The following is a 24618-nucleotide window of genomic DNA, read 5'->3' as shown; positions in this document are numbered from 1 at the left end:
AGAAAACTTATCAACACCAAAACTGATGACGTAATACGCAATAGATTTAGGGAATTTCCCTACTAGACGTACCCGTACACGCACACGTATGAAATCTCAACCTCTCTATTATAAGTTAAGATATGTTATTTTGTAGTAACAATAATTTGGCTATTAATACATGTAATTTTCTGAGGTACTACATTTGATAATTTTTAGGTATAAATGATTTTTTAATATTATGTCATAATCTGTTTTATCAGCATATATCATAATTATATAAATAACAACTCAAATATGAATCTGAGTCTTCAAGGTCTTTAAGTGTATAATTCCTTTTCACTGCCTAAAAAGCATTAAAATAAAATTTGTTATGTTCCCCAGAAACATAATTTTAGGAGGTAAATCTATTATTCGTATTTTGAAACCAAAATCCTGGATTATATTACGCCATTCGATTTCTTTGCGCATGACGTCAGCACACAAATACACAAACAAACTATCACATGAACAAATCATGTGTGGTGATGCTGCCAATTTTTTTCTCATATGAGCATAGAGGCCACTTTCGACAGTTGTTTTCCTTATCAGTAAATAAATGTAACATCATTCTGTTGTTTCCTGTGCTTTTTCACCGGACTCTCATGTTTTTGCGAAAACTCCACACGTGTTTTGACCACGTGTTAATTTGAAACCGATTGGAATTTTGTGTATTTGTGTGCTGACGTCATGCGCAAAGAAATCGAATGGCGAGGAGGCGACCTAATTCAAGTGATGCTTCATTTGTCGGTGATAGGGCCGTTTAAATGGCGATAGCATCATATTAGTGATGAATAAGTTGTAGAAGAATCATCCCTTTACTGAGTTCTCGCGTCTCGGAAGTTAGATCCGCAAAATAAAGTTGTAAAAGGTAGGCAGAGTCGCGACACCAGCTGGTGTCGCTGAATTCCCACTTTTCAATATGGCCTCCGCTCTGACTCTCCCCATTCGGCAAACCTCGGCTGATTCCGTCACCTTCATCAAACCTCGGCTGCACGAGGAAACTTGATATGCGTCTCCGCTTAACATTTGTGATAAGTCTGCCTGTTTACCGCTTATGGAAAACGTAACGCTTTGAAAACGATAATAAACATGCATCTGATATATGAAGAAAATTTTCAAAAGCATATAGGTTACACTAAGAATAACACTTACCAAGAAAAATGCACTTAGTATCTTTACATAATCACACGTTTGTTAACGGATCGAATTCAGCACACTGTGCACGTGTAAATGTAGGGCGCAGCCATATTGCGTATAAAGTAGCTTCGGTTCAATGGAGGTTTACATGATACAGCCGAGGTTTGATGAGGAACGAATCGGCCGAGGTGTGCCGAGTGTGACTCTCCCCTGCACATGTCAAAATATAAAAGCAGGGGTTAGAGTCAGAGGAATCTCGGATTAATATTTGATGTGAAATTTTATTTACAAGGAATAAATGAGAAACATGTACTTCCAGTTGTACTTAAAATAATGGGGAAAATGTGATTTATATGATTAATGAAAATTTGAAGGAGTTTAAAATTTTATTAAAAATTACTTAGAAGATATGGATTTTAGAGAAATCCGTTGAATTTAGATCGGGTTCGAAATTCTTTATGTCCTCAATATGGCGCCTAAATGCAAAGATTTGGGTAAGTTACTAGGAATTCATTGCTCTCATAATTTGTACCGAAGTCAATATGGAGTGGTCAGAAACGGGAAGATTGGCTAAGTTGCCAAGAACAGTGGACGTAAGAACTCACACAAGACAATCGAAACAAACATGTATGGTTAAAATAATGTCCGTCGAACTCAGTAACATCAGGGGTAGACAAATAGAATTTGTCAGTACTTGCCCTCGGACAGGTTACCATCGTAAAATTACTTGTCCTACCAAAAAATATGCTTGTCCCACCTTTTCCTTAAATAACACAAAAATAAAATATTAACATTTAGGACCAACCTTGACCCAAAATCACAAATCTCCCATGGAGAAATTAAGGAGAAATTTCTAATTCTAGGGAGACTTCCTCGCGTCTGCGCTGTGCAATGATTATTAAACTTAAAATTTTATATACATGTACATGTCAATGTATATACATAAACTTGTACTTATACATTTCTCTGTATTTTTTAAATGAAAATAATACACCTGTACCTACATTATTGTGTTATGAAAAACACTCCTGAATGTCAATTAAGGGTTCAACTTCATGACTGTGTGTGTTCGCCAGTCAACACCTCCAATTTAATAACAGCCACATTTGTTTGTATCGTGTATTCACGGCATGAATTCTACATTTTGACAAAAGAAAGGTCCAAAATCCTCTTCAACTTTTTTCACATGACATTGATATCTGCCGTGTTCTACTTCTCATGCATATTTTATCAAAACATGAATGGGCATTGTAGAGGAGTTCCTACTGAGTGTTCGATGTAGCGGTCAACTGCATCGAAAACAGATGTTCTGCTATGATTCATTATATTTTAACAGCGGTAAAACAAAACAACATTTGAGTATAGGATTTTTTGTTAACTGGAAAAACACTTGTCCACAGGCAGGTACCAGTTATCAAATAACTTGCCCGCCAAACGAAATTGGTTGTCCCGGGTGTCGGGCAATGCTATTTGTCTAGCCCTGAACATGTATACATGTAACAGGAATGATGCTAAAAAAAAAAATTAAAAGGCATGCTCCATAAACTGATTAACTGAATGTAAAATAAGTCAATGAATACTTTGCAAATGAAGAAAAACTAAATTTCATTTAGAAAAAAATGTTAAATATGATATTGTCTCTAATCTGCTAACAGGGACCTATTTACTAACAGTAAATAGGTCCCTGCTGCTAATTACAACCAAATTTTGCTATTGCTATGGTGGATTATTGGATACATATTCAGTTTTAACTTTAACCCCTTTGAAATATGTTTCCAAATAGAAAAGCCCAGGCTCTTGATTTAAAGACCTAGAAAAACCCCTGTATGTTAACAGTATCACCGTTGGGTGAGCTCAGATGGTGGATTATTGGATACATATTCAGTTTTAACTTTAACCCCTTTGAAATATGTTTTGGGATGTGTAAAAATGCTGTGTTGGGTCATTCTACGGATAGAGGCCCAAACGAACTTTCCAAAAGTCAGAATTCATATACCCTATTTTATTCAATTTTTCTGCGTTATTTACTAAATCTAACTTAGAGGAAACCATTTCAACATGCAGCAGCAATGTTTAAAATATTTTATTGCTTATTTTGAGACTTACACATACATACATGAAAAAAAATTGTCATTACCGCAACAGACGACTAAATCGTCATAAAATATTGTTACAGTATTTAACCAATTTTTTCATAGTTTGAAGTAATAAATCTTAGTAATATCTTACCTTCATGATTATTTGAGTGAAATATTCGCACATTATTTTTCGTACTGTGGTGTTAAATTTACGTTTTTAAAAAATGCAAAAAACCATTGGTCAATAAACCACTTGAGGAGTGTATATGATTATTTTACTTCCATTTTTCTACGGTGTGAGATTTCACGGACTCATGCATGTTGATTAAACACTTTATTACATTTATTATTAGATTGATTGATAATTAATTGACCTATTTTCTCCTCGTTATGGTAATGACAATACGTTGCGGTAGTGACAGTGCGTTCCGGTAAATAGTTTCGAGTTGTTTCGATCGAATATTTTCATAACTTATTCTATAAATTTTTTGTATCTTATCCTTCAAAAAACCCAATGTGGTATAAAGCAAGAATGAACTTTATTATCAATTTAACTACAAACAACACACTCAATTTTTTTTTTCAACCAGAAAGGCTACCAACAAAAAACAAACATTTCAAATTGTTCACCGTTGCAAAAATACGCACCAAATGATCACAGTTACATTTACTGGAGCAAGTGTTCGTAATCGGTTTTTGATAATTGGAAGTGCCTACTACCCACCGGAGAAGGCTCTTGTATTTTGCAAACAACTTTGTTATGTTCATACCAAAGGATATCTGGCAGAAGGGGCCAAAAATATCGGTTTTGACCGATCTTGTGCATGACTTTAACCTCGAAGTCTTCATCGTCCACATCCTGGACGATTCCAGGGTACGGCACGTCATCGTACAGAACGACACACCACTTTCCAATCCAGTCTGTATCAGCCGAAGAGGGATTGGATTCAGTGGGAGGATCTAGATGATACCGAAGTGAAGGTAAAAGCTGAAGGCTGGAAACACTCGCACGACTTCGGCTTTGCACAAAAGCAACTGAGTACCCTCACCCTTAACTTGTGTCTCTCCTCTGAATAAACCTGTGAATGAGAATGAATGGAAGATAGTTTCTAAATAAATGGTCAATATTCTAATACAATGACTTGAATTCAATAAAACTACAAATATACTGATACCTGATGTGGTCTGCGGAACAGAGTCCAGGTCTGATGGTATTATTCTATGGATCTCCTCAAGATCTGCTTCACTAACTAAATAATATTGAATAGTCGAGTCTTTTTGCTGCAATGCAGTCTTCATTGACTTTGCATTATTTATACTTCCACCTTGAGAGACAAAGGCGTCTGCTGCCCGCTTCACCGATCCACCAATACCATCTGCAGGGCCTTTCCCGTGGCCAGCTTCTTAGAAAGACCAGTTACCTACTTTGAAACCCCAGTCAAAGAGCAAAGTTGAAAGCAAATAAAAATTTGCCTTGCATCTATATTGGGTTGTGGGTCCATCGCTTACAAAATACAGTGTTTATGTCTGGATATGTACTTCGCAGCAAGGACAGAATTGGTTTTAAGTGGGTCCAGATATCTGGGGGTCCATGCTTGTTAAAATCAGAAATGGTACAGAATCCCGTGCATGTGTCTTTGTAATAAAACACACCTGTATGTAGAGTGATCTAGTTTTGGTTAGCACCAAATACTTTGTCGCAAAGTTCTAAGAGCGATGAACTGATGTTTAATATTGAAGAAATGGCGACAAATCTTCTTTAGATTTTCTTGGAATTTCTCAACAAGTGACATAGCATTCCCACTCTCATCTTCCCGCATTGTCAAGAATGTGACATACTTTATATCCTTTCCTTGAACTCTCTTGACTTTTTCAACCCTTCGGCTGACCCATTTTTTTCCATGTGACCTGTTTTCCAAGATCCCTGTCTGATATAAAAACTTGTTTGTCTTCACACTGCGGACATTCTCTATACATACAAGCTTTGCTCCCGGTGTCACAACATATCTCTGCAGTAAGGGAATTGAAATTTGTTGAGGAAATAAGACCAAGGCCTTTGAGTTTATCAACTTGATATTGCAGATTTTCGTGTTTTATACATAAACATGTTTGGCGATCCTTCTCTGTTGCTTTGAGCACCCAAAAATGGTCGGAACCTACAGAACAACGAGTACGACAACTTCAAGTTTGGAAATTCAGACAGAAATTTGTCATGGAGATTTCTCAAATCGTCATTCAAAAAACGCTTCTGTCTCTTTACTTTGTTCCGGGTTATTGTGTCTTTCTTTCCTGGTGCTATCCTGCTGTTATCGTCGCGCTGAAGGAAAGATCTGACTGATCTCTGTATTTCATCTATCCTTGAACTGTTTCTTTTGAATAAGCCCTTCCGCGTTTCCATATTCCCTTTGTGATCTAAATTTCTCTTCCTTGAAAATCCAAATGCTTTGGCTGCATACTTCTTAAGTCGGTATTTTCGTAATAACTTTGATGTCAGAACATTGACAAAAATCTCTTTACTCTTCCTTTCAGCAGCCAATCTGTACTTTTCTCTAATACCTTTGACCAGGCTGTGGTGAAAATGCAAAGTACGCTTTACTTCCTCCGACGCGTTTTGTCCTCTGATAAGAGTGTTCGTTTTAGTTCTTGGAGAATCCAAATTTCTGTTTTTCACTTTTTCTCTGTAGAGTCTTTTTTTATATCGGGCAACATCTTTTTCCTTCAGTGCAAGTTTGATTCGTAGTTTACCAATTTCTCTGTATGCTTTCGATCTATCTTTCCTGATTTTCTTTCTACCTCTAGATGTTCTTCCGTCCCGAGGAAGCTGTTCGCGTGACAGATCTTGACTTGATGAATTCGGAGGTGTATTAGTTGAAAGGAGAATTTTAGTCTTCTTATCCTTTTTTCTTTTGTTTCGTTGATTTTTTCTCCATTGTTTTCTTACTGATCGCTGATCTCTCTCTGATAACTCTTCTACATTTTTCAGTTTGCCGACTTTTTTCCTCTCTTGATACCTTTGCTTTTCTTTCTCCAAGTATTTTGTATGTTTTTCTGGATCCTGTTTCTACTTTCCCTCCATCTTTTTGATCTTTCTTTTGCAGTGAGTGCCATAGTTCAGGGTTTTTTTTAAGCACTTGTTCATCAGTAATAAAAGTTCCTTTGAATGTTCATATTTTTCATATGCATCAACGACTAATTTTGCCCAGTCAAAACGTAAGTTATCAGTGTATTGAATGAGTAGAAGCTCCTTAAGCTTTTTTTCAGAAATCACCACTAAATTTTCGATTGCAAAGACGTTTTTCTTATCAAGTTTACTTTTTTTTTCATTCCTAGAAATAAAAAAGTAACAGGTTTTAATAAAGGCATGAATATGAATCTAATAATTTTGTTTTGACAGCCAATGCTAATTAAAAATTGTAAGGAATTTGTTAGAAATTTACTTCAATCTGAACATTTAATTGCATTAAGAAGCACGTGCTTTATAATGGTATACAACCCCCTCCCCCTGTTATCATGCCTTATATTTTCCAAATTTATTTAGAAACAGTCATGGCTTGAGCAAAATTAATTTTTAAACAGGTAATTCATCAGCATTTGAAAACAATTGTTCAAAACACTGTGTATTAGATGTAGGTTAGTCTCGCCTACCTCCCAGGACTGGACCCACACATAGGAGTTATCTGTAACAACCTCTTATGCATAAAACACTATAATAGTGTTGTAAAATCCATGCACAAGACAATCTAAAGATGATTTGTCATTACCGTAACACTGATATCATTACCGAAACGATTTGATTCAAGGGATTTGTTTCGGTAATGACACGTTTCGGTAATGACATTTTGAAATGTTAAACAGAATATAGAGGGCGCTACTTGCCAAAAGGGGTTAAATAATGTACAACACAATTCAAAACCAATCTATATTTCTTTCTAAACAATTGCATTTTTCCTAGGTGATCGCACTTTTATTGTAGCAAGCATTCGGTAATGACACTGAATAAACATACGCTTGAAAGTAAGACCATTTACAATGTAATATCTGCTTACTTACCCACAGGAGAGCGTTATGCCTTGTATCAAAGATGGCGGTTTCTGAAACTTTTAATCACGTGGCTTCTTCTTTTGGATTATCTTTCTTGTCTCTTATATTTTGCAGTTTTATCTCACCGTTTCGGTAATGACAAGAATATCAGGGACACCGTTTTACAAACAATAAATTATTTAAAAAAAGAATTCAGTAACCCGTATCTTTTTAAAATCAACAATGAATATTTTATCATACCTTAGTAATCTCGACAGGTTAAATTTTGACAGAAAATTCAGTTTTCACACACACATATTCAATATTACAAATTCGATTTTGTAGTTTGGGACATGGCACTTCAAAGCAAGTCCATGACGTTAAATTTTTTTTAGAAGTAATATTGCTTTCAGGGGTGTCCTTATGGTGTGTATGCATATTTATTATCTCTTTCTACAATATTCCAGATTTATTTTTAAAATTTCATAAACCAGGTATTGCTCAACACATACTAAAATGACGGGACACCATTTGGGCCTCTATTCGTAGAATGACCCTGTTCTGATTGGGCAGAAAAATATTTACGTGTATATGATGTATATTTATGGCAACTTTCAGTTATCGTTCTTGACTTCCATATTTGGAAATCGTCCAGACCTGATAATGTACCAAATAAATAATAAATATGTCGTCAGTAGTCAAGTAAAGAGGTGATATTTCTTTTTTATTAGCTAAATTATGTAACAATGTCATTAAAGTAGACCAATACTCGCACTACATCACTAACGAATAGTAAAACCGGAACCACACTTCTTATTTCCGAGGTGTGATTTTTTAACTCTATTGGTTTGACTTTTACTTGGCGTTTTAAATATCCGGTAACAATTTTGTTTTGAGTTGGTCGCGTCAACAAACTTACAAACATTGCTTATACAGTTTCTGTTTAAGGAGAAATTAATTAAAAAAAAAGGGGGAAGGTTGGAAAATACTTTCGGTCGGTTGACAGAAAGACGATAAGGTAATAAAGATATAATAAAAATGACTTTTCTGTAGAAGAGAATATGCCGATAACATGGACGAGTATGCTACAAATATCAAATCAATGCGACAGACAGACTATTGTCAGCGGACAAGTTGAAGCTACCGTAACACTGATAGTTCGCAAGAAAAGGAGTTGCTATGATTTGACAGTGACAAGTTTTATTATTTCAAACATTGCAAATTTATCTTGAATAATACTTATTACATAAGACGCATAGATATTGGTGTGTATTATTATTGTTTTAAATATGTACAACTTTGTAAATACAAATGTACACTCAAACTTTAACTGTATTATAGTAAAATGTGGCAATATCTTTTTTTTGAAAGAGAAATTTCATGGGGGTACCTTTAGTTCAGAGCCCATATCATGAAATAATGTGTCAACATATAATTTTTTTTAGCTTATTCTTTTTCTTAGATGTTATTTAGTAAAAAGAAAGCAAATTTTTGAAGATTGAGTCCATAAAAATATTTTAAAAAGACGGAGACTGACCTTTGAAGCATATTTTCTCGTACTAAATTTTGATACGTTAGCCTAACAAAGTGCACATATTTAAAATAATTCACGCAAAATAATGATTAAATATGGTTCCTTAAAATTTTTCTATTCTATTCTGTGTATTTAAGTTGACTGTTTAGATTTTAATTCTGATATATAGACAAAATCGTGGATAGGTACATTTTCAGTATTCTACATTTCGGGGTATATAGTCTGAGAGGCCATAGCAGAAAAATAAACATGTTGACATATAATTTTCTTATGCTTTTCCATTGCTGGGATATATGTCTATCTTATAAAAGCAGATTTTTTCAATATTGAGCCCATTTAGGGCTGAGTATAGAACTACCTTAAACAAGACAAGTATGTACTAAATAAGTTGACAAAGAAGTGCAGTTTCAAATCAATTTCACAGGTATCATATGCAATGAAGCGTACCTAACTTATCCCATCGTCTTTCTGCATGAGATAATCATGCCACATTGTGTACACAAACTGTAATTAGTATTTTTACGTGGAATCCAATTTCAATGTGTTAAAAACTGCAGGTTTTAACTTTTTCTGTAATGATAACCTACTACATTAGAAAATGTTTGATAATACATTACAGCCATAAAAAGTGCTTACCACATGTTTATAGCTATGTATTGGTAGGCAAGTGTATGTTCATGACCATCGGAAAGAATTTTTGTTTTTCTCACTCTTGAAATTTTTTTGATTTTTCTTTGAGACATGGTGATGAAAGTAATGGTAAAACAACCAGTTTTGGAAAAGAAATTAGCAGTGTTATAACAGCTGGCTTTGCATGTAACATTTAGAATTAGGGATCCCAAGGGGGGGAAAAGTAGGATAGTTATTCAATTCGTTTCGCCAAGCTGTCGGGGAACCACACCTGGATGCCTTAGGGCTCTCGATTGTCTATAATTAGGGCCATTCAAGGGCCCCATTCCTAATTCAAAAGAGGTACCTTTCTTCCCAATAGAATGTGTTAATTTTCCCAATAGTCATTTATCCCCAAAATTAATGAAAATATGGTTGGTCCAATGGATCTGTAATAATAAACTTGCTATTCATATTCCTCTGTATTACAAAACAAAAATTTAGTTGATAACAAAGACCAGAAACCCAGTACAGTGGACTCCGGATATAACGAGACTTATTCAGGACCCTACTTTCGTTTAGTGTACATGACTTGCATTTCGAATTACTCTTCTCTGTGTTGCCAGCTTACAACGACAGATTATGGTCCAATATTCATTATAACATGTTAAATTAATTAACACACACAATAATATTGAAATTGTCTAATTAAAAATTATTTATTTAAAAAAAAAAAATTGTTTAAGTACAAACCAGAAGAGCTACAGTCTCATCAGAGACTTCTGGTTTTAACACAAGTCATCAATATATTGACTTCATTTTCATACCATGATGTCAAAAACATGCAGCAAAATGTAAAGATTTAAATGTAATATGTATGCCAAATTCTATTATGATCTGAATTGTGGTTATGTAGATACAGATATAGAGTTACTCCTTGTATTAGAGACAAAATCCTTTAACAAATATGACTGACCTCATTGCAAAAATGGTGAGAAAAAAAGGGAAAATTAAATGAATTTTGAACGAAACAAAGAAGAAAGCAAAATGGTAGTTAATTAACAGGGAAATTCCAATTTTTCAGGTGATAAAAAGGTGACTACAAAGATATTTTTACTTATATAACTACGCAAATTTACGTTTGATCTCTTGAACTCTCAGTCTGTTGATTCAGAAATCCATGATCCCTGTAAGTCAAAATGCAGACTTGATATGCATAATTTGATGTTATTTACTCTCAATACCTCGAAGTGTCTCTGTTTTAATGTTTACATGTTTTCAAAAACCCCAGTCACTTTCCAAAAAAAGATCAACGGGCGACAGTTTTTGAGGCAAAAATACCTTCTTCAGGCAACAGTCATCTGTTCATCTGCCATTGTCTTGCCTGATTTTGACCTCTTTTTTTGTCAACCTACCAATTTTGTGTCTGTTGGGCCATGTTATAATTTTCTCTGCGTTGGTGGCCGATTCCTTCAATTGAAGCAGTCGTGCAATAGTCTGTCGACCAACCTTCAATCATCATCTGAACATTGGTAGACAGTTCTTAAAGTCGGTCGTGGATGGGTCAACATTATTGGAATTGGGTTTTTGTAAATGTTGGCTGATGGTGAAAATCAAACTGTGGCTTAGTGAACGATGATTGGGTGACTGTTGGCCAACTTAGAATTATCTAATATTTGAAAATTATCAGTGTTCTTAGGAATTAATGTGACTGCTCCACGTCGCTCGATACTACTGTCGGCTGATCATGTTTTTAAGCCGACGATACGACAAAAATTTGATTTGCCTGACCATCAGCTTAAATGTGACCTAGGCATAACTCTGCACACTTTACTGAACACAAACCCACAACACATGATTGCAGTCCTGCATACTTTGAGGTATTGAGAGATACCTATACTAAATGTAGAACTCTTCAGTGAGCAGTGTTTAAAGCTTCCTTTAATTCGAACAAAGGTGTGATGGGGGGTGGGGGTGGGGGCTTGTGATTAATTCCAGATAGGTGAACTTGTTACGTGTCTTTGAGATCAAAGACTGTTGAAAGAGTGAACAAAATAGTAGTTTAGACTATATGAATCAGCCTTGATAGTTCAGTGGTTAGAACAATGACTTGTGAAACAGGTGTCCTTAGTTTGATTCCAACCTTTTATTTTCTTTATACATTCCTTTTCTACTACAGTAGATTACAGATTAAAATATTTTAAAAATGTGTTTGTTATGACTTATTTTCATGTTAAAGAAAACATTTAGAGTGATTAATAATCTGTTAAGAGAAGTACTTTTGAGTTTGATTAAAATACATGTAATTATGAAACTTTTATTTCCCTACAGATGTCAACAATGAAAATGAAACAAATCAATCAATGGATCGAATTAAAAGTTTTGGTAAAAGAAAACAGTTGCATATACATGCTGACAAGAAAGGACTTACATGAAGAAGAAGTGTTGTACAACTATGAGAATGGAAGGATGATTTGGTGTTTAATTGAGGTAATTTAAAGTGTTGATTCCTAGGGCTGTTTGTTTGATGAAATTTAACCATTAGAATATTTAGTGTTGAAGAAATTTAAAATAAAATTATGCATGCAATCCCATTCAGGTGAGTTTTGTGACCAAAAGTCATCTTTTTCCTGATATTTAATCACAAAATTTTGTAAGAATTACAGTAAAACATGCTTATAACGAAGTGCCAGGGATGGAGAATTTTGCTTCATTATAAGTGTAATTCATTATATCCATTAAGTTTACAATATATTTTAAAGTCACAGGGAATAAAAATCACTTTGCTCTAAGCGTCAATTCATTACATACATTCTTGTTACGGATCTTACATCTTTTAAAGAAAATGAAAGGAGGGGGATGGGGGTGGAATATGTATAATACATTCTTCAATATATTTTTAACAAATGTCGGAAAAAAATTCGGATTTTCCTTGATCAAATATATTTAAATACGTACAATGAACTGGCTTCAACTGTTTTAGATATAAAACTAAAACTAATATATCGTAAATTTACACACACTGAACAATTTGTTTCTGTACATAGATTATTTTCAAATCGGGTCCCTTTCAGGCATCACAAATGACAAGCATGATTGATACAATTACCAACAAGAACAGACATAATTATGTGTATATAAAATAATCTACAGTACATGTTTTTGTTTAAATTGAAGCTGAGTTAGTATATGTATTACACTTTTAGTATATAATTATATGAAAGTAATGTGCCTCTGAGAGTGCCCCCTCCCCCCAAAGTTTTTTTTTTAAATTTTAATATTGTTTTCTTCTTGTCTAAAATTTTTATAATAGGTATAAAATAACAAAAAAATGACTTCGTTCCCTCTGGAAAGTTCGTGAGAATGGTGCACAGTTTCCATTTCCGTGAAATATAGTTTTCACAATTGTTTAGTTCCCCTTTTGGGTGTTTAGGTGTGTTGTTTGTTTTTTGTTTTATTTTTGTTTGTTTATTTTTTGGCTTGTCAAAAAATGAGACATTTTTTTTCAGCAGGTTTGATCCACCCACCTCCGGAAAAATTCCTTGATCTGCCCTTGTAAAGCATTTCCAATGATTTTAACTTGCTTGTAGTTCATCAGATTTTGTACGCTTTATTGCTCTTACGTATGCTTACACGAGAGAGAGAGAGAGAGAGAGAGAGTGTGTGTGTGTGTGTGTGTATACTTGTATGAAAATGCAAAAAAATATTTATCCACAATTTTGCAGTTAGGGTTTCAAGTAATCCTTACAGATTCTCTTAAAATACAAGAAATTGTATAGGTATCAAATTTTATATTATCTAAGGAAAATTTTCAACCTGGAAAGGCTTCCTATACATACATATAAAACAGGCACGTAGCACCATTTCTCAAAATGCGTATATGCGATGGGGAGCGGGGGGTAGTAAAATGATTGATAAGCCAAAAAAAAACTAAAAAAACTTTAGGCACTTAAAAATTGGGAGGGATGCAGAAAAATACCAAAATACTTATGGAAAAAATGAAGAAGGACGCAGCACAGTTAAGGCTGCAGTAAGGAGGCGGGGTCTAATTTATACGGGAAATGCTTACTATGACATCACACAAAAATATAAGTTCTTCAAATTACCACAAAATAAAATGATTTGCTATTATAAAGTTATGAATAGCTTTAAACTACATCAATTCTAACTAGTGCATGCATTATTGTCGTTGGTTAAATCCCACACAGCAATTTTTAAACAATTCACTGATCGCAATGCACTTGTCAATGTGACGTCATATCGGAAAATTTGACGCAGTTTGTATGCAGTGAGAGGCGGATCAAGTTATATTTATACAATGAAAAATGTATTTTATAATTAAATAAAATATAAATTGTAGATATATAAGAATCCATTAACTTGGATGCGATGTCTGTTTTATGATTTTATTCATATACTTCCCGTACATTCCATAGACAAGCGATACTGTCGTATATTTGTATGCAGATTCATTGAAGGGTAAAAGAAGGGTCTTAATAAATCGATATATTGCAAGGGCATAGCCTCAATGAATTATGACAAGCTTTTACACATAAACTCAAGAAGTATGAAGATATTTGAAAAGTGCTGCGAACCTGTTGAAATCTTGTAAATGAATTAATTATATCTACATTTAATGTACTTGACCAGCAAAATATTCAACATACGGTCTAACAAATGTAGTTTTAGCAATAAGATAGTAGAATCTATATAGGTTCGCAGCACTTTTCACAAACTACAAAGAGTGCTGAAAATAATTATATGTTAAACTTAGATTTTTAACTTGGTTATGCCCTTGCAATATTAGAATTTATAGATGACCTCAATACTTCAGGTATATTTGCTAAAATCACGTGACTGCCACATCACGTGACAAGTTTTAATAAGAAATCTAATCGTCCTCAACATTTAGTTTTCAACCACATTGCATTTGTCCGATAATAGTAAAGTCCTAAAAAGAAAAGCCCATCCTTGTAAAGAATGTATTTTCTATCTAAAAAATTCGCCGATATTTCCATTTGACACCTTAACTGTGCTGCGGAAAACAGGGATTGAAAAATATCCGTAGTCAGGGGGAGGACAGATTCCATTCATACTATCATTTTTGGAAGAAAAATATTTGAGTATACAATACAGTATCGTTGGATGAGAGTGGGGAGAGCCAGCCATTCTTTAAAAAAATCCTTTAGTTACAAAATCAACCATAAAAGACAGGTCTGTAGAACGCGTGGATTGGGGTTGCCCCCTCCCATTTTTCCAGAGCATTTTTTTAGCTTGTCAAAGATTTTTCAGGTAAAGTGGTAGGCTGTATGATGACATGACAACGTGTTTACTGTTGAGTATTTATAGAGTTTATTACTTTTCTGTGTTGCATATTTCAATGAAATACAAGGTGTAAATCACTCGGCATGTGCACATCTTCGAACGAGTACAGTGGTCTATTTTGGAGGTATGAATAAGTTTACAGCGTTCGACACGTTCTCTCGGTATGCATCATTATATTTGCATATGGACATGCATATCAAATACGCTGGTTGTTTGTTTCATTCTTACAATAGATAATTGCAGATTGTTTGTACAAGTTTTACTGTGAATTATTCCAAGTTAATTATGCTATATATCTGTATATTGGCATGCTTTTAAAGAACATGCACAACTATGTTTTTTTCTTCCAAACTTGCATTTATATTATTCAAAACGATACTTATAAATATCTTTATGACTGTTTTTATCTGCTATGGTCTTGAAATGTTTTCATCAATTCGTGTGTTCCAAGATACTTTACTATCGGAGATGTGCACGCGTCGATAGCCAAACCAAAAACTCACTCAAGTGTAACGAGGGCATTGGGGTATACATTGTTACAATAAGACAAGGTATCTGAAAGAAATATTGCAGAATATGGCTAGTTGGTATGAAACAAGTCGTACATTGATGCAAATGTTGCGCTTTTAAGAATTCATGTCAGCTTTAATGATAGTTTCATGCATGTAAGCTAGATTTTTGATTTATAGGATTAATTTATTCATCAGTTTTAAGAAAAAGTGAGGAAACGTTGCTTAAATGTAATTGATTAATGTTTTACATGCTTAAATGTAGAATATCCAAGGTTGTGTTCAAGACGTTGGGGCCAGGGAAATTCCCTGTCTGTAATGACTTAATCCCACTGTCATTCTGGCATTTCTACCTCAAACCCCACTAGAGGAGGAATCCAAGACACCCTTCTACTTTTAAAATGTCCACTTCCTATTTCAGTTCTTATGGACAACCCTGAATACCTGGTCACCTTAATAAAGATTTTAAAGTTCAAGAATCATGCATATATCTCTGGTCCCCTTAATGATGGGTTAATGCATGTAAGCTAGATTTTTTATTTATAAGGATGTTTTATTCTTCAATGTTAAGGAATAGTGAGGAAACACATGTTGCTTAAATGCAGAATACCCACGGTTGTGCTCAAGATTCAGGGGCCAGGTAAATATTCGCCGCTTGTATTGACATAATCCCCCAGTTATTCTGGCATTGCCCCCTCAACCCTCACTAGCAGAGGAATCCAAGATAACCTTCCACTTTTAAAATGTCCTCTTTCTATTTCAGTTCTTATGGACAACCCTGAATACCTGGTCACCTTAATAAAGATTTTAAATTTCAAGGATCATACATATATCTCTGGTCACCTTAATAATGGGTTTATGCTAGATTTTTGTTTGATACATTTTCATTCAACAAATTGTTCCACCAAATTTTTTCCTTTGAGTTTTGCAGATCAATGTGACATTCTAGATGAAAATTCAGTATTTCATGACCTTAATAAAGATTTTTGAGTTAAAAGAGTACTTGTATGAGGGTTGTCCAGAAAGTTCATAGACAAATGCCATAATTTTCTTGATATTGACCACACTGCCAAGTGTATACAACATAATTTTGATATAGACCATGATTTAGTAAATATATAAAAATTAAACAATATACACTATTTTACAAAAATTATAGGTGTGAATAGATTGTATATACAAGCTGCACAGCCCAGTATGACATTAAGTTAGTTTCATGATAACGTCAAGAATATGGATTTTGAATTTTTAGCTCACCTCAACGAAGTTGGGGAGTTTATGTAATACCATCAGTACAGGCGTCCGCATCCAATGTTAAAGTTTTTGGAGCAGATTTCTTTTCAAGTACAGTCAAACCTTGTTATCTCGAACTCAAAGGGACAAAGAAAATACTTTGAGATAACCGAGGATTTAAGATATTCAGGGTAAAATACTTAGTAAGGAATAAGCAGATGGGACTTCAAAATATGACTTCGACATATCTATGGTATTTGAGATATATTCGTGTTCGAAATACAGAAGGTCAACTGTACTTCTACATGTATGCCCTATATTAATCAGAGATGCATGAAGGTTGCTTCTAGTATGTTTCATTGTACCAGTCAAGGTTTCAGATGCTGCAAATTCAGCTAAAGGGAGCATTTCCAAGTAGGGTTGGATACCGGTACTCGGTACCAATACCGAAACGAATAGTTACTTCAAAAATACCGGTAAAATACCTTTTCATTTAATACCGGTACTAATAACGGTATTTCTCAGTCTTTGAAACATTTTAATACATTCAAAATGATTTTTAAAAAAGAGATTCCAGACTCGCTAAAATAAAATTATCCGCGCATTGAAAGGGTAGGCTAATAAACGAAATGGATGCTTAGTACGATACTTCCTTTTGACTGGCGATATTCGAGGTAAATCAATACGTATATTTAAAAATTAAAAAAAAACATTCACATTAATCGTGTTTTAATTTTATTTATAAAAAACTAATAATAATTGTAAATAAAAAATGCAAAATGTCGCAAAAATGTGATGTGCATCTCTATCCATTTTTAATGTTTCGTCGTTTAGTGCAACCAAACAAAATGGGTCCTGGCAAGTGGCAACCGGGTGAAGCGGTCAGCTGTATCTAGTTAAATTGATTTGTTTGAGATTCAATTTATTTGTTTTGTTGATGATTTATTAAAAGACTGAAATATAACATAGTTTATATGCTCATTTTAGATTATAACATTGAATGGTTGAAGATTGATGAAAGCACATTTGTTACAGAATGAGCCCTTATTCTCATTTATCGAGGTATAGTACCGTATCGTTAAAAATACCGTATCGTTCTAAAAATACCGGTATGGTATCGTACTGTTTCATCCTTAACGGTATCCAACCCTATTTCCAAGTAACTATAAGCCCTATAATATTGACCAAACTTGCATGGATAATACATATAAGGATGCACACTACCAGACTTGCTTAAATTGCTGGATCTGACCTACATTTTAGAGATGAGTGACTAGATTAAAGTTTTTTGAGCAGGTTTCATTTCCAAGTAACTATAAGCCCTATATTGACCAAACTTGTACGAATGATACATCTTAGGATGCACACTACTTGACTTGCTTCAGATGCTGAATGTGACCTACATTTTCCAGATGAGTGACCAGTATAAAATTTTTTGGAGCAGGTTTCATTTCCAAGTAACTATAAGCCCTAGGTTGAACAAACTTGTACGAATGATACATCATAGGATGCACACTATACTTGACTTCCTTTAGATGCTGAATATGACCTACATTTTCCTTCCGGATGAGTGACCAGGTTAAAAGTTTTTGGAGCAGATTCCATTTCATAGTAACTATAAGCCTGGTATTAACCAAACTTGCATGGATGATGTATCTAAGGATGCACACTACTGGACTTGCTTCAGATGCTGGATCTGACTTACATTTTCCAGATAAGTGACCAGGTTTAAAGATTTTTAGCAGGTCAAGTACCAAGAAATTATAAGGGCTATCTGGACCAAACTTGCATGATGATGCATCATGGGATAAACACTCTCAAACTTGCTTCAGATGGTGGATTTGACTTACATTTTCTGGATGAGTGACTAGTTTAAATTTTTTAGGTAAGCCCATTCCCAAGTAACTGCAAGCCCTATTAGACTAAAATTGCATAAATGTTACATCTAGGGATGCAGACTACTAGATTATTAGTTTAGTGTGGGACTTTGCCTTACTTAAAGACAACATTCGTTGAGGTGAGCTCTGTTATCTCTTCTTACCTATGATTATCAAGTATTTGTGGTGCACACACAATTTTTTCTTGGTTTGGCCACACTGCTAGTGTGTGTGTGATATTTACATATAGACCATAATGGAGTAATTTTTTAAAATTCAATAAATAATAATTTAAGAATGTCATCAGTATGCACACTTCCTGTATATAGCTGCAGAGCCAAGTCTGATGTTGCGTTTTATTTATTACATATTATTATGCTTCCTGTCAGTTTGTCTCTATGTAATCAATACCCAACTATTTTCGCATAGTGTTCTAAGGAATTATATATCGTAAGCATACTATGCCAAAATAGCTAGTGCATGGCTTCTTTTTCTGAAGAAAATCCAACAGCGCCCACGCCGTGGATCGAACTCACGACGCCGAAATCGTCAGTCTGACTCGCTACCAATTACACCACAGACGCCATTATCTAAAGCACTGTATTATAATATATATAAACTTAGTTTCAAATATTTTACATTTAAAGAAAAAAAATAAAATAATTTTCTAAAATAGTTTCTTGCAATTTTTCCCCTTCACTCAACTAAAATTCTCTGAAACTACAATGTATCTGTACATGGAACATTCAAAATTAAAGAAAAAAGATTATGATGTACATGTAGCACAACGTGACATCATAATAGGGGTGTACTAATATGAATGTAAGAGGTGATGAAACATTGGAAATGGAGATAATATTGTCATTTTTATACAACAGTCAGCATAATAATAACAGTAGTGTTGTACCTTGCATGCACTATGCCTGACTACTATATAGGCATAGTGCATGCAAAGTACAACACTATTATACAATCATGTCATGAATAGAGCTATGCTATTTTCATCAAATAACAGTAACAGTAGTTTTCCATTTTTTGTACTGTCTTTGAAATTGTACTCTCCTTTGAAAAATCATATATTATATACCAATTTCAACTCAATGACCTAAATATATTCTAATAATTTTTAGATCTTTGAATAATTAGTTTGTCTCTGACATCGTTTCAACCATATTTTAGATAATACATAATTTTATGATTGGACGCTGTTCCATACGTATGGCCGATGTCGCTTTTTCTGTCAATTTTTGAAACATATTTGTTGCAGTTTTTTCTTAATTAAGGTCAAGAATTAGTAAATGAAAGGAGCCTACAATTTCTTTAATTTGAGAAATAGATTCCTTTAATGACTATAACTTGGTCAAATAAGGTGTATTGGAGCATAACTCTTAGGTAAACAAGATTTAAAAAATCATATTTTAGGCTGTTATTTTCAATGAAAAATTAAGAAAACCTGTCAAGAATATGGGAGTTTATTTCCATGTCAGACAAAGGAAATGTATCCAGTTTGCCTACAGTCTCTAAGAAAACTGTAATTTGTATGTTCTTAGCTTTTGAGGTAAAAAGTTAAATTTAACATGTACCATATAGCTGAACTCAACAATTAGTCACCAAAATATTTTGTTTATAAATGACAGGAAAGTTCTGGAATTTCTCTGCCATTGACATTAGGTGTGTAATAGGAAAATGCAATAAGCAAGAACAGGATTTGAACCCAGCCCTCTGAATCACTAATCAGGTGCTTTAGCATGTTTATTAACTGAGTGATCTGGCAATGGTGATCAAGCCTGCGTGATTGCCATGTTCCTCCCTCCTTAAATTGTATTTGCCCTTGAAGACACAACTCAAGTTCTTCTTACCCCTGGCAAACCTTTTACCTGCAAGTCGAGGGGTGATCAATGGCACCAAATAAATATGGGATGGACCAAACCAGGATTTGAACCTAGGTCCCCTGAATCACTAGTGTAAGTTTCTTTTTAAAAGGAATAACATTTTAATACACATAGTAAATTAGAATTTTATTTTTTCAGGAAATGGATAAAAAATATGTATGTGTCGAGCAACTATAGCCACTTGATAGAAGGGTAAATTAGAAAGTTCAGATTATATTATGCCAACAGAGATGATAACAAAACCAACCAAGCTAAAAGTTGTCCAGGTTAGAATCATTTTTTTCAATAAATTATGTACATTTAATATTATCATATCAACTTACAATGATGATTGTTATTTTTTTATATACCTGTTGTGTAGGAAAACTTTTGTATTGGAGCAAGACAAGTTAATGACTTAATGATAGACTCACTGCAGAGAGAGATGTTGGAAAAGTGGATTTTGTTAACAAAAAGGAAGATAAGGTAAAATATGAGAGGAGTTGTGAGTTTTGTATGACACAGTACTATTTGTTAACCAAAAAATTAATCTGAAAAATCTTGAGAAATTTAAGTAAAGAAACTTCATGAAAAGGAGCACATGCACATAAGGGGAAGCAACCTATTGAAAATTATCTTGCAGCTGTTCTCGGGTCAAAAAGTGTTTTAGGATTAATAACTTGTATGCATATATATAAGGAAAATCTGCATAAGAGAAGAAAGAGGGTGCATCTAGATAAACAATTTTATTTCTCTATGTCAAAAATGTGGACAGGATCATATGATCCTGCATGTACTATTTAAGCCTTTATTTTTTTAGCTCACCTCGACGAAGTCGAGATGAGCTTATGCTATACCCCGGCGTCGGCGTTAGCGTCTGCGTCCCGGTTAAAGTTTTAGGAGCAAGTCCCATTCCCAAGTAACTATAAGCCCTACCTGGACCAAACTTGCATGGACGATGCATCTAGGGATGGACACTACCAAACTTGCTTCGGATGCTGGATCTGACCTAGATTTTCCAGATGAGTGACCAGGTTAAAGTTTTAGGAGCAGGTCCATTCCCAATAACTATAAGCCCTACCTGAATCAAACTTGCATGGATGATGCTTCTAGGGATGGACACTACCACACTTGCTTCGGATGCTGGATCTGACCTAGATTTTCCAGATGAGTGACCAGGTTAAAGTTTTAGGAGCAGGTCCATTCCCAATTAACCATAAGCCCTACCCTGACCAAACTTGCATGGATGATGCATCTAGGGATGGACACTACCACACTTGCTTCGGATGCTGGATTTTACCTGTATTTTCCAGATGAGTGACCAGGTTAAAGTTTTAGGAGCAGGTCCATTCTCAAGTAACTATAAGACCTACCTGGACCAAACTTGCATGGATGATGCATCTAGGAATGGACACTACCACACTTGCTTCGGATGCTGGATCTGACCTAGATTTTCCGGATGAGTGACCAGGTTAAAGTTTTTGAAGCAGGTCCATTCCCAAGTAACTAGAAGCCCTACCTGGACCAAACTTGCATGGATGATGCATCTAGGGATGGACACTACCACACTTGCTTCGGATGCTGGATCTGACCTAGATTTTCCAGATGAGTGACCAGGTTAAAGTGTTAGGAGCAGGTCCATTCCCAAGTAACTATAAGCCCTACCTGGACCAAACTTGCATGGATGATGCATCTAGGGATGGACACTACCACACTTGCTTCGGATGCTGGATCTGACCTAGAATTTCCAGATGAGTGACCAGGTTAAAGTTTTAGGAGCAGGTCCATTCCCAAATAACTATAAGCCCTACCTGGACCAAACTTGCATGGATGATGCATCTAGGGATAGACACTACCACACTTGCTTCGGATGCTGGATCTGACCTAGATTTTCCACATGTGAGACCAGGTTTAGATTTAGGAGTAGTCCTGTTCCCAAGTAACTATAAGCCCTACCTGGACCAAACTTTCATGGATGATGCATCTAGGGATGTACACTAACCAACCTGATTTGGATGCTGGATCTGACCTAGATTTTCCACATGAGTGAATTTTAGCCATATTTTAACCAAATTAGCATGGATGATGTATTTAGGGATGGACAATTCCAGACCTGCTTTGGATTCTGAATCTGACGTACATTTTCCAGATGAGTGACCAGGGTAATTTTTTTGGAGTAGCTATATAATATTATGGCCTATTATGATTAAACTTGCATAGATGGTGCATCTAAGGATGAAACTTCCAGACTTGCTTTGGATGTTGGAACTGACCAAAATCTTCTTGATTACTAAACAGGTCAAAAGTTTTTTGAGCAGGTCTATAATTAAACCAAACTTGCATGGATATTGATCTTGGGATGTACCCTAACTAGAAAAAAATATGATGTGAAATTTGCCTTACATGTAGATAACATTCGTCGAGGTGAGCTTTGTAATCTTTGATTACCTATGTTTTTTTTTTAACTTAGATGCTTAATTTAGCTTCGACAACTGAGTGTGTTGAACATCATTATCAAAGATTCCATTCATTTAAGATTTTATGTCCGTTAAGAAATGTGTCATTTAGGGGGATTTGTTTTTTATACATGTGCGTAAGTTATTTTGTAATTATTTTATAGCAAAGTAAATTTTTCAATTATGTTTGTTCTAATTTTTAGAGATTAATAGAGATTTTTCTTTTCTTTTTTTTTTTTACAGATCAAGGCTGCCAACCTTTGAGAGAAACACTTCAAAAAAGAGTGTTTAAATTCAAGACATTCAGTTACAGTACTCTATAAAAATTATAAAGTAAAAGTTATTTATTTAATTTGGAAAAGCATTTGAGAAACAGAGGATGTGAAAAAGACTTTGTCCATTTCAAGCTATCTGTTGTCAAATACCAGGCATATGTGGATTTTATTCAACAACTTTATTATAAATTTGAATAGCAACTTTCAATATATGGAAGCATTTTTATCAGTAGGGATGTAGATGTTAAATTATATAAAAATTATTATTTACCAAGGATATTTATCAAGAAAATTTTTGTAGATTAATAACAGGTAAAATTTGTAATGAGAGATCTTTTATTGATCATTTGCAGTAGTAAGTGACACTTGTTATAATTATACCCCCGACTCTGAAGGAGAGGGGGTATACTGTTTTACCCTTGTGTGTCTGTCTGTGTGTCTGTCCGTAACAATTTTTCGTTGCAGTTTTCTCAACAACTAATCATCAAAGATGCTTGAAATTTTAACACTCTATGAATAGGCATGCCATATTGTGGGATTCATGAGTGAATATTCACATCAGAGCGGGGGTATTACTAGTGAGCATTGGCTCACAGACTTCCTGATTATCTCTTTAATTTAAGAAATCCAGTAATTGAAAGATCTTTGTGCAATTTTATACCTGGTAATGCTTGCACACCTTATCTGAATCAAATTTTGAGGAAGTACCACATAAAACTTTTTTTTTTTTTGGGGGGGGGGGGTTTTCTTTTAAAAAATGCAAGGGTTTTCGTCATTTAATATTTTTTCAAAACTCCTGATACATGTACATGTAATGTATGCTGATTTTTTGTCAAAGAACATCTAATGGTATCATTTTAAATTATATTTTCTCTGAAAATTATCAGTTGGAAGGTTCACTGTAAAGTGCATGTACATTGCATATGACCTTAAAAGTACCTTGGTGGCAAAAGGCAAGAAAAAAAATCTTTAATATTTTTCAATTTTGGTACATGTACTATATTTTTATTTCGTTAACCTGTCAATTTTAGATCAAGGGAATAAAGGTTAAAAACTATTATTTGACTCTTTGTTTTCATGAGTTATCTAGAGCAGGCCTGTAGCAACAGTTTCAAAAGAAAAAAACCCAAACTGACCAAAAGTGGGGGGGGGGGATTTCCCGAAATTAACTGACAAGCAAAAAAGAAAAGGTAATTTAATGTCCAAATCCTGGAATTTGCCAGTGCCTTACAACATCAAAAAAGGGGGGGGGGCGTATCCAGCATCCCCCCCCCCCATTCTACGCGCCTGCTAGAGACATCTAATAGTCTATTTTAATCAACATGTGAATGCAAATTTCAAATGGTTTATCAACTAATATAGATAGATGTATGTTGGAAAGGACCAAGAGAATTTTGTAATTATATACATGTACATTATACAGCTGACCATAGGGTCTGAAGTTGACATTAAAAATTGCAAAGTTGTAGAGTAAAATCAAAATTTGTGCCCCAGATTTTGTGATGACAGTGGCATTTTTCTTTTTAAAAAAATTTTTATGAGTTCAAGTGAGCTTTGTCCAGTGTCTGCCCATCTGACTATCCACTTGTCTGTAAACTTTTCACATTCGACTTCTCAGGATCCGCTAGGCCATTTTTAACCAAAGTAGCTACAAAGCATCCCTGGGTAAAGGG

The 24618-nt window shown here is 34.5% G+C and overlaps 1 long non-coding RNA gene across 1 annotated transcript; it reads left to right on the top strand.

Moving 5' to 3' along the window:
- Positions 1-11708: 11708 nt before the first annotated feature.
- LOC133186100 (uncharacterized) lies at positions 11709-20683 on the top strand. The gene is made up of 3 exons (XR_009721003.1): positions 11709-11889; positions 20374-20501; positions 20597-20683. It is a non-coding gene; the product is annotated as an uncharacterized LOC133186100 (long non-coding RNA).
- Positions 20684-24618: the final 3935 nt, after the last annotated feature.

This window comes from Saccostrea echinata, unplaced genomic scaffold (genome assembly GCF_033153115.1).
Source record: "Saccostrea echinata isolate AGI-Se365-2 ecotype Australia unplaced genomic scaffold, CSIRO_AGI_Sech_v1 ptg000012l, whole genome shotgun sequence".
In the NCBI taxonomy this organism is placed as follows: Eukaryota; Metazoa; Mollusca; class Bivalvia; order Ostreida; family Ostreidae; genus Saccostrea; species Saccostrea echinata.
This window is presented reverse-complemented; position numbering and strand designations above follow the sequence as displayed.